The sequence below is a fragment of the Populus trichocarpa genome, chromosome 10 (assembly GCF_000002775.5).
Source record: "Populus trichocarpa isolate Nisqually-1 chromosome 10, P.trichocarpa_v4.1, whole genome shotgun sequence".
NCBI lineage: Eukaryota > Viridiplantae > Streptophyta > Magnoliopsida > Malpighiales > Salicaceae > Populus > Populus trichocarpa.
This window is the reverse complement of record NC_037294.2, coordinates 10,748,747-10,762,523: the sequence shown is the minus strand read 5'-3', so window position 1 is coordinate 10,762,523 and position 13,777 is coordinate 10,748,747. Positions and strand designations below refer to the sequence as shown.

The following is a 13,777-nucleotide window of genomic DNA, read 5'->3' as shown; positions in this document are numbered from 1 at the left end:
TTTTAAATAAAAAATACTTTTAAAAAATCATTAACACATTTTAAATCTACCTATTTTAATGATGACGCAATCAGTCGTCACAAAACAATTATCCTTCATATTTTCAACAATCTGTGAAGAAACTCGTACTAACCCTTCGAGTGAAAGGGACAGGGGAGGGGTATGTTTTTTTTTTGGGTAATGAGTGTTCTGTTGAGTTTAGATCGGGGAATAAAAGATGCACGACAAGCAGAAGAATGGGAAATTAAACTTAAGCTAGGCTGAAACGATTTCATCACAAGCCTTTTTTCAACCTGTGGGACAAAACCACGTCGTCCATCGTCCACTTTTCCTTTAAGCATACAAAACTTTTAGCCTTTGCTATTATTATTTTTATAGCAAAAATTTCATGATATGCTCTCTCTTCTCTCGCTTTGCTTATCGTTTTTTTTTTCAAAATTATTTTTATTTATTTTATTAAAATAATTTAGAATTTAACCTTGTAATTTATTTAATTTCAATTTGTCTTTTTATATTGTTAAAGTAATTTGCAGGTTTACTTGGGTAACCCCAGTTATTCTGGTTTATGGGTTTGGCAAAGTGTTTTTTTTTTTTATTGAACTTGAGTTTATTATGATTTATTTTTTTCTCGTATAGTTAAAAAAATAGTTTTGAAAAAAACACATGTTATTAAACTTTATAAAGTCCATGGATCTGTTCATAAGTTCGGTTGGTTGACATGGTTCGCAGGTATGGAAAGTTTAATAACATGTGTTTTTTTCAAAACTATGTTAAACCTATGGAAACTTTATGTTTTTATTCATAAATAAAAAGAATAGAGTATCAAATTTTATTATTTTACTTCTTTTAAAATTGAATTCACATTTTTTTTCAACTACATGTAATTTTAAAATGTAATGAAATAAATATGATAAAAAAAAATATGAGTTTTATCTCTCGAAAATTGGAAGTGTCTTGAAGAAAGATTGCAAAAGACTAGGGTGGCAAACGAAATGATTTGTGTGAAGTTTAATAAAACTCTCTTTATGAAACAGAGAAAGTAATTGATATTTTAGGAAGGGTAGGGTGAGAATTACAATATTAAATACAATAAATAAAGTGGTTTACCATCTAAATCAATATTTAAAAGAGACGCCTCTGGAAAGTAATTGAAAATATAAATACTTAAAGTGTAAAGAATAAAAAGATTACGAATCTTTAATTGAAGGATTTATGATATATTTATAGCTTATTAGTCTTATTTTTTTGTGGCGATGATGGATTGAAATGTAATTTTACCATTGTGATATTTTGTGTTGTATTCAACTCAAAATAATATGTATTAGATCAGTATAAAAAACTAAGAGACCAACATGAGATCCTGAGAAAATTATAAAGGGAGAGTTAGGTAAGGACAAGTTGGCCTTGGGGAGCGTGCCCGAGCCCATAGGTTGTTGGGGCACGTGTCCAAGCCAAAAATTTAATTGGATCCAGGTAGCATGCATCTTGGTAGCTGCTGACCCGAGCTTGAAGGTGATGTTTTTCGAGTTTTTTGGGTTTTTTTAAACCTATTAAATTTATATCTATAAAAATAATAATTTTTATTACTTTTTTTTGTTGAGTGTTCATGAGTGAAGATATTATTTGCTTTTAATGATTGAGCACTCTTTATGTTCGGAGTAACATGACCTCTCATATTAAGCCCCCTTCTAGGAGTGCGGTTTAAACGGAGGGAGGATAAAATTTAATTTTTATGTTTTTAGATTGTTTTTATATGCTGGTCTCAAAAATAATTTTTTAAAAAATAAAAAATATATATTATTTTGATATATTTTTGAATAAAAAACACTTTAAACAGCAACTACTATCACATTCACAAACAACCCCTAAATAAAAATAATTTATTATCTTTAAAATTAAAGGTTTAGATTTCATTTTACCGAACTAATATGCTCAAATGGTATTAATGTCTTTAATTTTTCAAAGAGATCTCAAGGTTGAATTTCTCTTGGACAACACATTAAAAAAGTTAATGGTTTCTTAGAATTCTTTTAAAATTGATAGTTATTTTTTTCCAAATAAATAAAATCTAAGCCATTAATTTCAAAATCAATGATCTAAATTTACCTTCCATGATTGATCATGTTTATCTCTATCTGTGTCCTTGGGATGACAGTTCTCCGAAAAGTACATGCATGGAACTGTCAAAGTCTGCAGTGATGTCGTTTTCTAAATTGTTTTTTTCATGTAAAAATATATTAAAATATTTTTTATATTTTATATTTTATTTTTGATATTAACAAAAGATGCTAGAATGGAGCCAAAAAAACAGAAGAGAGGGGAGATGAAAGGGAAGTGGTTAAAAGATGATGACGGTACAAGGGGTTAATGTTTAAAAAAAAAATTATAATCTCAGTGAAGTCCATGACCCCGTTCACTGGTTTGACATGCTAGCTTCAGTTACCTGATTCACAGGTTTGACAGGTTTACTAACAGACTGGATGTTTTTTTTATTCTTTATTTTTTTATTTCGTCCTTCAATATTGGATTGGTTAGGAAATAGACTATAAGGTTTATTTTTGTTTATTTTCTATAGGTTTATCATAGTCTCAAATAAATATATATTTTATGGTTGGTGTTTAATTTTATGAGTATCTATTTTTATTATATAATTAAAAAGAGTTTATAAAAAAAGGTTATTAAATCAAATAGAGTTCATGATCCGGGTTATTGGGGGATCGGGATTGATTCAATCTGTCATTGTCTCGATATTTTAAAAAAAATTATCTTGAATTCTTTTTAAAAGCTAAGTTATGTTTTCATTAGTCATCCACGTTACATTTGGATCCATAAAATTGATTGTTTAAATCAGACTATCTCTCACACGATTTAATTTGAAACTTGAATTAGATAAAAAACTGAGACAAAAGATTTTAAGATTGACCCATTTGATCAGAGTTCATAACATTATAAAAAAAACTCTTCGTGCTCTCAATAGTCTTTTTTATGTTTTAAAAAAATTAATCTAACAAAGACAGAGCACGGGTCAATAGACTTTTAATATAGACTAGTTAACGTTTTTTCAGTTGGTGATTTTTTTTCATCATTTAAAAATATTTAAAAATATCAAAATTACAATATAATTGATTTTAAGATATTATGTAGGAGTTATAGAGAGGTTGAAATTTTATCGTGATTTATATATGTTAGTTCAAACTCTCAAGTTTTTAAATTATTATTTAATTTTAAAATTAATTAAAAATTATATTGAAATTAAATTAAAAGTTTGTTGAAATTAAAGCATGTTTACATTCAACACACTGAATTGTTATTACTTTTTTAGTTTAATGTGGGTGTCTGGGCCATGTTTACCCGAGCGCAGGCCGGTGGTTCATTGGGGCAGGCGTGAGGCCTGGCTGTTCACCCCTTTATGTTTTACCATGGACAACATTGTTCACTTTTTTTTAGGTTTGCCACAAATTTAAGGGGAAAAAACCGGTTGAGTTCATAGTCCGAGTTCACCCCACAAGTTTTACTATTGATGACACTATTTACTTCTTTTTTTTGTTGAAGAAAAAATACTTTCTTTTTTTGTTTCTATTTTTTTAAATTAATCTTAATCTTAATTTTATTTATATTTATATTTAGATCAATATCTCTTCTCTCTTTTATGTTATTTAAAAAGCCTATTTGAAATGACAATTATTTTTTAATTATGCATTTAATTTCTGATGATGTTTTTCTGATTAATCTATATTTTTTTAATCTATTGTATATATGAACTTTATTTCTGAAAATAAAAAAAATTTCAAAAAAAATTTCTAATATGTACAGCTTTGCATATTATTTTTTTTCTTTTATTTTATTCAAACAATTTAATATGTGTGTCTATTTTTATTATCGTTTGATTGGATAAAAAAATTATTTTAATTAACAAATTTAGCAAACACAACCGCCTAAATGTCATAATCTTGTGAAGTTAAATATCTTGATATACACATGTCTCTTGATTTTTCTAGTTTTTATTTTTAGTCATCATTTATGGTTTTTTTTCGTTTATTAACACACATAGTTCTCAATTTATTTGATTGCATGTATGTATAAATATTTTGATTTTCACTTAGAATTATTTTTCAAATAAAAAACATGTTGAAAAAGTCTATATATACATTTTTTTTATTGAGAAAAAAATATCTAAACTGTTGTGAAATGCGAGTCAAATATCAAAACGAAAGATGCACGAGAAGCAAAAGAATGGGAAGAAACTCGAACTAACCCTTCGAGTGAAAGCATAGTTTTGAAACCCGGCCTGGCCTAGTGGGTTGACCTGAGACCCAGCCGACCCGGGGCTGGAACCGGGCCGGGTTGAAGAAAAAAAATGGGAAGAAAAAACCTGATGTGAGCCGGCTGACCCGGTCAAGACCCAGTTGCAAACCCGTTGACTTTTGATTTTTTTTTACTAAAACGACGTCGTTTTGATTTTTTTAAAAAAAAAATGACCCGGCCGACCCGGTCAAAACCCAGAACCCAGGCCTTGAACCAGGCCGGGTCTTAAACCTACGAGTGACAGGGACAGGGGAGGGGTATGTTTATTTTTTTGGGTAATGAGTGTTCTGTTGAGTTTAGCTCGGGGAATAAAAGATGCACGACAAGCAGAAGAATGGGAAATTAAACTTAAGCTAGGCTGAAACGATTTCATCACAAGCCTTTTTTCAACCTGTGGGACAAAACCACGTCGTCCATCGTCCACTTTTCCTTTAAGCATACAAAACTTTTAGCCTTTGCTATTATTATTTTTATAGCAAAAATTTCATGATATGCTCTCTCTGCTCTCGCTTTGCTTTTTTTTTTTCAAAACTGTTTTTGTCTATTCTGTCTTTTAATATTAAGATAATTTAGAATTAAATCTTGTAAATTATTTATTTTTAATTTGTCTTTTTATATGGTTAAAGTATTTGCGGGTTTACTTGGGTAACCCAAGTTATCCTGGTTTATGAGTTTGACGAAATGTTTTTTTTTAATTGAACTTGAGTTTGTTGTCGTTTATTTTTTTCTTGTATAGTTAAATAAATAGTTTAAAAAAAAACATGTTCTTAAATTTTATAAAGTTCATAGATCTATTCATAGGTTCGGTTGGTTGACATGGTTCGCAGGTTTGGAAAGTTTAACTCTTTTTTTCAATTTCATCTATAGATATTGGGTTAATTGGGAATTCAATTCCATAATTGGTTTTGATTTGCTTTCTATAAAGTTATTGCGGTCTCAAAAAATATCTCGGTATTGAGTTAATATTCGATTTTGCGATCGTTTATTTTTATTATCATATAGTTAAATAAAAATATTTTTTTAAGAAAAAACAAATTATAATCTCAGTGGAATCCATAACCCCGTTCACTGGTTTGGCATACTAGCTCAAGTTACCCGATTCACAGGGTTGACAGGTTTACTAACAGACTGGATATGCTTTTTTTGTTTTTTATTCTTTATTTTTTTTTATTTTGTCCTTCAATATTTGATTGGTTAGGAATAGACTATAAGGTTTATTTTTGTTTGTTTTCTATTGGATTATCATAGTCTCAAATAAATATATATTTTAGGGTTGGTGTTTAATTTTACGAGCATCTATTTTTATTATATAATTAAAAAGAGTTTATAAAAAAAATTATTAAATCCAATAGAGTTCATGATCCGGGTTATTAGGGGGCCAGGATTGATCCAGTCTGTCATTGTCTCGATATTTTTTTAAAAAAAAAAATTATCTTGAATTTTTTTTGAAAGCTAAGTAATGTTTTCATCAGGCATCCAAGTTACATTTTGATCTATAAAATCAACTGTTTAAATTGAACTAGCTGCCACGCGATTTAATTGAAAACTTGAGTTTGGCAAAGAGCTGAGACGAAAGGTTTTAAGAGTGACCCATTTGATCAGAGTTAATAACACTATAAAAAAAAACTCCTCGTGCTCTCAACATTCTTTTTTACATTTTAAAAAAACTAATCTGACAAAGACACAACGCGGGTCAATACACTAGTAACATAGACTAGTTACCATTTTTTTAGCTAGTGAATTTTTTTTCATCATTTAAGAATAATTAAAAATGTAAAAATTACAATATAATTGATTTTATGATATTATATAGGAGTTATAGAGAGGTTGAATTTTCATCGTGATTTATATCTGTTAGTTCAAACTCTCAAGTTTTTAAATTATTATTTAATTTAAAATTAATTAAAAAATATATTGAAATTAAATTAAAAGTTTGTTGAAATTAAAGCATGTTTACATTCAGCACACTGAATTATTTTTAATATAACATGTCATTGATCCACTGAATTGATATGATGATCCACAAGTTAGTCTAATAACTGAATGACTCGTATTTTTTTTTCTAGTATAGTTTTTGAATCGAGTATAATAATTATAATTTTATGGTGATTGTCTCCATGTGGAGCCTATAGAATAAACATTATATTTCTTCCATCTCCTCCTAAAGAGAGAGTTCTTTTTTTCCTTTAAATATCTTAAAACATATGTGTTTATTAAACTATACTAAAAGGGCTTAGTTTTTTACTGTGGACTGCACAGTGCAGTCCACATTAAAAGATGAGCTTCTTCTTCTTCTTCTTCTTGTTTTTTTTTTTCATTTTTTATGCCTTTAGGGTTTTTTGTTTTTGAGTAAAAGATGAGCTTCTTTTTTTTTCATTTTTTTCTGTTTTTTTTCTTCTTTTTTTTTTCATTTTTTATGCCTTTAGGGTTTTTTTTGTTTTTGCTTCTTTCTTTGTTTTTTTTTTTCTTTTAATAAAATTTTTTTGTTTGTTAATGTTAATTTTTTTATTTAGTTATTAGACTTTCATGACACGGATTCCGAGTTTAACAGGTTAACACGGTTTGACGAGTTAATCCGAAATATTTTTTTTGTTTTTCTTTTCTTTTTAATTAATTTTTTTCGTTTACTTTAGTTTGTTAATGTTAAATTTCTTTCTATTAAGTTATTAGACTTTCATGACACATATTCCAAGTTTCATGGGTTAACCCAATTAATTTTGGGTTAAGCTGTCAATTTTTTTTTCTTTTAATAATTTTTTTATTTAATTTATTTTGTTAATGTTAAATTTTTTTTATTTAGTTATCAGACTTTCATGGCACGGATCCCGGGTTTAACGGGTTAGCCTGGTTTGACGAGTTAACCCGGATTTTTTTTCTTTTTTTCTTTTTAATTAATTTTTTTTGTTTAGTTTAGTTTGTTAATTTTAAATTTTTTTTCTATTTAGTTATCAGACTTCCATGACATATATCTCGGGTTTGACGGGTTAACTTGGTTTCATGGGTTAACCCGTCAATTTTGTTTTTCTATGCAGTTATCAAACTTTCATGACGCGAATCCCAAGTTTGACGGGTTAACCTGGTTTGAAGGGTTAACCCAGTTAATTTAATTTTTTTTCTTTTTCTTCATTAGTTTTTTTCTTCCTGTTGGTTTTTTTCTTTTTAGTTAATCTATTTAATTATCACACTTTTATGACATGACTTTGCAGCCAAACCCACATCCAAGGCTATTGGTCTGGTGTTGCAGTCAGACTCACTTAAACTTGAGTCATGTGAGTTTAATATTATTATTAATATTATAAATATTACTCTTGAGTCAAGCGTTGCAGCTAGACCCAAGGCTTTTGGGTATATCTTTGCAAAAAAACCTAACACTCTTAGATCTTAGCCTTTTTTGATATTTTTTATGCAAGAAAAAAAAATTACCCGTGGCGTGCGCCTTTGTTTTTTTCCTTTTTAAGCCTTTTACTATGGATTGCACAGTGCAATCTACAGTGAAAAAGCTGATGCCTTTAGTTTTTTTTTAAGCTTTTTTCTTTGTTTTTTTTATTTTTAATTATTTTTTATTTACTTTTTAATATTAAATTTTTTCTACTTAATTATCAGACTTTTATGACACGGATCCCAGATTTGATAGATTAACCCAGTTGATTCAAAGTTAATTTAGATTTTTTTTCTCTTTCTTCATTAGTTTTTTTCTTCTTATAGGTTTTTTTTCTTTATTTTTTATTTTTAATTAATATTTTTTTATTTAATTTAGTTCATTAATATTAATTTTTTTTTCTATTTAGTTATTGTTTGATGCCTTTAGTTTTTTTTTTTTTGCTTTTTTTCCTTTTTATGCCTTTGACTGTGGACTGCACAGAGCAGTCCACAATGAAAAGGTTGATGCCTTTTGTTTTTTTTTGTTTTTTTTCCTTTTTAGTTAATTTTTTTCGTTTAATTTAGTTTGTTAGTATTAAATTTTTTTATATTTAGTTATCAAACTTTCATGACACGGATCCCGGGTTTGATGGATTAACCTGGTTTCACAGGTTAGCCCAATTAATTACGGGTAACCCATCAATTTGTTTTTCCTGTTTAGTTATCAAACTTTCACGACATGAATCCAAGGTTTGACGGGTTAACCTGGTTTGAAGGGTTAACCCAGTTAATTAAAAAAAAAATTCTTTTTCTTCATTAGTTTTTTTCTTCCGGTTGGTTTTTTTTTCTTTGTTTTTTTCTTTTTAATTAATCTATTTGATTATCATACTTTTATGACACAACCTTGCAGCCAGACCCACATCCAAGGCTATTGGGTCCGGTATTGCAGTCAGACCCATTTAAACTTGTATCATGCAAGTTTGATGTTATTATTAATATTATAAATATTACTCTTGGGTTAGGTGTTGCAGCCAAACCCAAGACTCTTGGGTATAACTTTGCAGAAAAACATAACACTATTAGACCTTATTTTTTTTTATATATTTTTTAAGCAAAAATAAATTAACCCGCGGCATCGCGCGGGTCATGTAACTAGTTCATAAATAAAAAGAATAGAGTATCAAATTTTATTATTTTACTTCTTTTAAAATTGAATTCACATTTTTTTTCAACTACATGTAATTTTAAAATGTAATGTAATAAATATGATAAAAACAAATATATGAGTTTTCTCTCTCGAAAATTGGAAGTGTCTTGAAGAAAGATTGCAAAAGACTAGGGTGGCAAACGAAATGATTTGTGTGAAGTTTAATAAAACTCTCTTTATGAAACAGAGAAAGTAATTGATATTTTAGGAAGGGTAGGGTGAGAATTACAATATTAAATACAATAAATAAAGTGGTTTACCATCTAAATCAATATTTAAAAGAGACGCCTCTGGAAAGTAATTGAAAATATAAATACTTAAAGTGTTAAGAATAAAAAGATTACGAATCTTTGATTGAAGGATATATGATATATTTATAGCTTATTAGTCTTTTTTTTTTGTGGCGATGATGGATTGAAATGTAATTTTACCATTGTGATATTTTGTGTTGTATTCAACTCAAAATAATATGTATCAGATCAGTATAAAAAACTAAGAGACCAACATGAGATCCTGAGAAAATTCTAAAGGGAGAGTTAGGTAAGGACAAGTTGGCCTTGGGGAGCGTGCCCGAGCCCATGGGTTGTTGGGGCACATGTCCAAGCCAAAAATTTAATTGGATCCAGGTAGCATGCATCTTGGTAGCTGCTGACCCGAGCTTGAAGGTGATGTTTTTCGAGTTTTTTGGGTTTTTTAAACCTATTAAATTTATATCTATAAAAATAATAATTTTTTATTACCTTTTTTTTGTTGAGTGTTCATGAGTGAAGATATTATTTGCTTTTAATGATTGAGCTCTCTTTATGTTTGGAGTAACATGACCTCTCATATTAAGCCCCCTTCTAGGAGTGCGGTTTAAACGGAGGGAGGATAAAATTTAATTTTTATGTTTTTAGATTGTTTTTATATGCTGATCTCAAAAATAATTTTTTAAAAAATAAAAAATATATATTATTTTGATATATTTTTAAATAAAAAACACTTTAAACAGCAACTACTATCACATTCACAAACAACTCCTAAATAAAAATAATTTATTATCTTTAAAATTAAAGGTTTAGATTTCATTTTACCGAACTAATATGCTCAAATGGTATTAATGTCTTTAATTTTTCAAAGAGATCTCAAGGTTGAATTTCTCTTGGACAACACATTAAAAAAGTTAATGGTTTCTTAGAATTCTTTTAAAATTGATAGTTATTTTTTTCCAAATAAATAAAATCTAAGCCATTAATTTCAAAATCAATGATCTAAATTTACCTTCCATGATTGATCATGTTTATCTCTATCTGTGTCCTTGGGATGACAGTTCTCCGAAAAGTACATGCATGGAACTGTCAAAGTCTGCAGTGATGTCGTTTTCTAAATTGTTTTTTTCATGTAAAAATATATTAAAATATTTTTTATATTTTATATTTTATTTTTGATATTAACAAAAGATGCTAGAATGGAGCCAAAAAAACAGAAGAGAGAGGAGATGAAAAGGATGTGGTTAAAAGATGATGACGGTACAAGGGGTTAATGTTTAAAAAAAAATTATAATATCAGTGAAGTCCATAACCCCGTTCACTGGTTTGACATGCTAGCTCCAGTTACCTGATTCACAGGTTTGACAGGTTTACTAACAGACTGGATATTTTTTTTATTCTTTATTTTTTTATTTCGTCCTTCAATATTGGATTGGTTAGGAAATAGACTATAAGGTTTATTTTTGTTTATTTTCTATAGGTTATCATAGTCTCAAATAAATATATATTTTATGGTTGGTGTTTAATTTTATGAGTATCTATTTTTATTATATAATTAAAAAGAGTTTATAAAAAAAAGGTTATTAAATCAAATAGAGTTCATGATCCGGGTTATTGGGGATCGGGATTGATTCAATCTGTCATTGTCTCGATATTTAAAAAAAATTATCTTGAATTCTTTTTAAAAGCTAAGTTATGTTTTCATTAGTCATCCACGTTACATTTGGATCCATAAAATTGATTGTTTAAATCAGACTAGCTCTCACACGATTTAATTTGAAACTTGAATTAGATAAAAAACTAAGACAAAAGATTTTAAGATTGACCCATTTGATCAGAGTTCATAACATTATAAAAAAAAACTCTTCGTGCTCTCAATAGTCTTTTTTATGTTTTAAAAAAATTAATCTAACAAAGACAGAGCACGGGTCAATAGACTTTTAATATAGACTAGTTAACGTTTTTTCAGTTGGTGATTTTTTTTCATCATTTAAAAATATTTAAAAATATCAAAATTACAATATAATTAATTTTAAGATATTATGTAGGAGTTATAGAGAGGTTGAAATTTTATCGTGATTTATATATGTTAGTTCAAACTCTCAAGTTTTTAAATTATTATTTAATTTTAAAATTAATTAAAAATTATATTGAAATTAAATGAAATGTTTGTTGAAATTAAAGCATGTTTACATTCAACACAGAGAATTAGTTTTTAACATAGCATGTCATTGATCCACTGAATATTCCTTGTTTCCTCTTCCCTCTATCCTTACTTCTAGTCTTCAAATCTTCGACGCATCTCAAATGATTAACTTAATTTCTCATCACACACACATACACGTGTGTACGTATGATGCTCACATATTAATATTTTTTCAAAAAATATTTTATTTGTTGTTGTGATGAGGTTAAATTCTTCGTATCTAACCCTGCACGTAGTTCTCTGAAAATACATGGAAACTGTCAAAAGTCGGCAGCTATTGTTGAATTGATATCGTTTTAAAAATTGTTTTTTTATTTCAAAATATATTAAAAAAAAAATTATATTTTATATTAATATTTAAAAAAAATTAAAAATTAAAAATTAAAAAATTTAATTTAATATAAAAAACATAAAAAAAAAAAACAAAATATGCTGAAATGGAGCCCAAAAACAGAGGAGATGAAAGGGAAGTGGTTAAAAGATGATGACGGTACAAGGGGTTAATGGTTATGATTTATAGTTGAGGCTATTAAATGGGGCGCGATGATAGAATGCAGACCAATAAATACGTCCTGGTAAGTTTGTTTCTTGGACATGCCTAGGACTGTCGATTCATTCAAATAGTGTGATTTGTATTGTAGTAGCTGTTGTGGTTGTGGTTTGAAAAAATAGATGTTTGGTTAAAACTGTGGTTAAAATTGACGTTGAAAAAAAAGTAGTTTAATGTGTTTGGTTAAGAATGCTTTTGGAATTGAGGTTATAAAATAATTTTAAAAAATATATATTAATATTGATAGTTTTTAATTTAAATATTATAGATTTAACTTTTGTTATTACATCATGAAATAAATAATACTTTATATAAAATATTTTTTATTATTCCATTAAAATATCTACAATTCCATCACGTATGAAATACCTCCGACAAGGACTACAGTTTTTTTGGTTGTTTAAGCGCGGAATAACATCAGATAAAATATAATCAAGAGCAAAATTAGGATTGCGATCAAATTCTGCAAATGCTACTTTATCAAGCGATATCTGTCTAATTTATGTAGTGTCATTAAATAATGTTAAACACTAGTTTTTTTAATAAAAAACAATTAAAAAATTAAAAATAATTTTTATTTTACTGGGTTGAACCTGATTTAATGTATTTTAAGCTTTGAACCGGAACTGGTTTGGCCGGAACCGGTCCAACCGGAACTGTATGCATGTTACACTGTTCATGCGAATTAATTAGCATGAACAGTGTAACATGCATACAGTGTACAATGTATGCAAGTTACACTGTCCATGCTAATTAATTAGCATGCACAGTGCGTAAATATGTGTTGCCCATTGTTTACTGTTGAAACAAAAGCAGTCTCCTGCTGCTTTGTGATTACTGCGTTTGTAACGCAGTAAAAGGTGGGACCCATGAATAGCAAACAATTTTTTTTCTGTAACCAAACATATATTTGCTGCGTTTTATTTTAACCGCAGCCGCAGCCACGTAGACAAACGGATTCAAAACTTTTGGTAGTTCTTCACTGTCGACCACAGTTTTGCCGAAGCCATCGATTACACTGCGTTTGTTTTTCACCTGCCTTTATATTTACAGTCCACAAAAAATATAGTAAGGTGCTCGTTAACTGTAAAAATTAAGTTTTATATTGTGAGATCCATTAAAAAATTAAGTTCGAAATATAATTTTTGTGAAGTAGTTTTTATATATTTTTTTAATTGAATTTCATAAAATATTATTTGTTTTTACGTTTTAAAAGAGCTTTTAAAAAATGATAATTATTTTATTTTTTTTCTTTACTTCAAATTAATATTTTTTAGTGTTTTTACATCATTTTAATGTGCTGATATCAAAAATAATTTTTTAAAAATAAAAATACATTATTTTAGTGCATTTCCAAGTAAAAAGCACTTTGAAAAGCAACCACACAACTACCAAACATTTTATACATGTTTTTTGTTGCACATAAACTTCAACTATATTTTTTACCAAACACGTATCTCAATCCAACTAACCTCAGCTTACCATATTTTTTAAAATTTATATCTTTTCAAATCATAACCACAAACGATACATAAAAAACAAACATACTTAGCTGCCCGCATGGCCCAGTCCTGTGTTGCGATGTCGCGGTCGCACAAATTAATTACCCTAGCTTTAAACACAACACACAAAATAGTATAGAGCAAGCAAGGGGTCGATCCCACGGGGAAGATTCAAGTCATCTTTTTATGCTAGATGATATGCAATTTTGGGGGGGGGGTTTGAATGTTATCTAGGCTAAAGCAAAAGAAAACAGAAAACTATCAAACGAAATTTAATAAAATCAGAAAATTATCAAGAGAACAAACCTTGGTCACAAGCACACATCCACCTACAGAAATCAGAACTGATCATGGAAACGAAACATCAATTTATATTCTGAATATTTATCTCTTCTTAAC

General features: G+C 28.2%; 1 long non-coding RNA gene across 1 annotated transcript in view; it reads left to right on the top strand.

Moving 5' to 3' along the window:
* The window catches only part of LOC127905886 (uncharacterized), a 96,575-nt gene that overhangs the window by 18,157 nt on the left and 64,641 nt on the right, over positions 1-13,777 (top strand). The window lies entirely within an intron of this gene.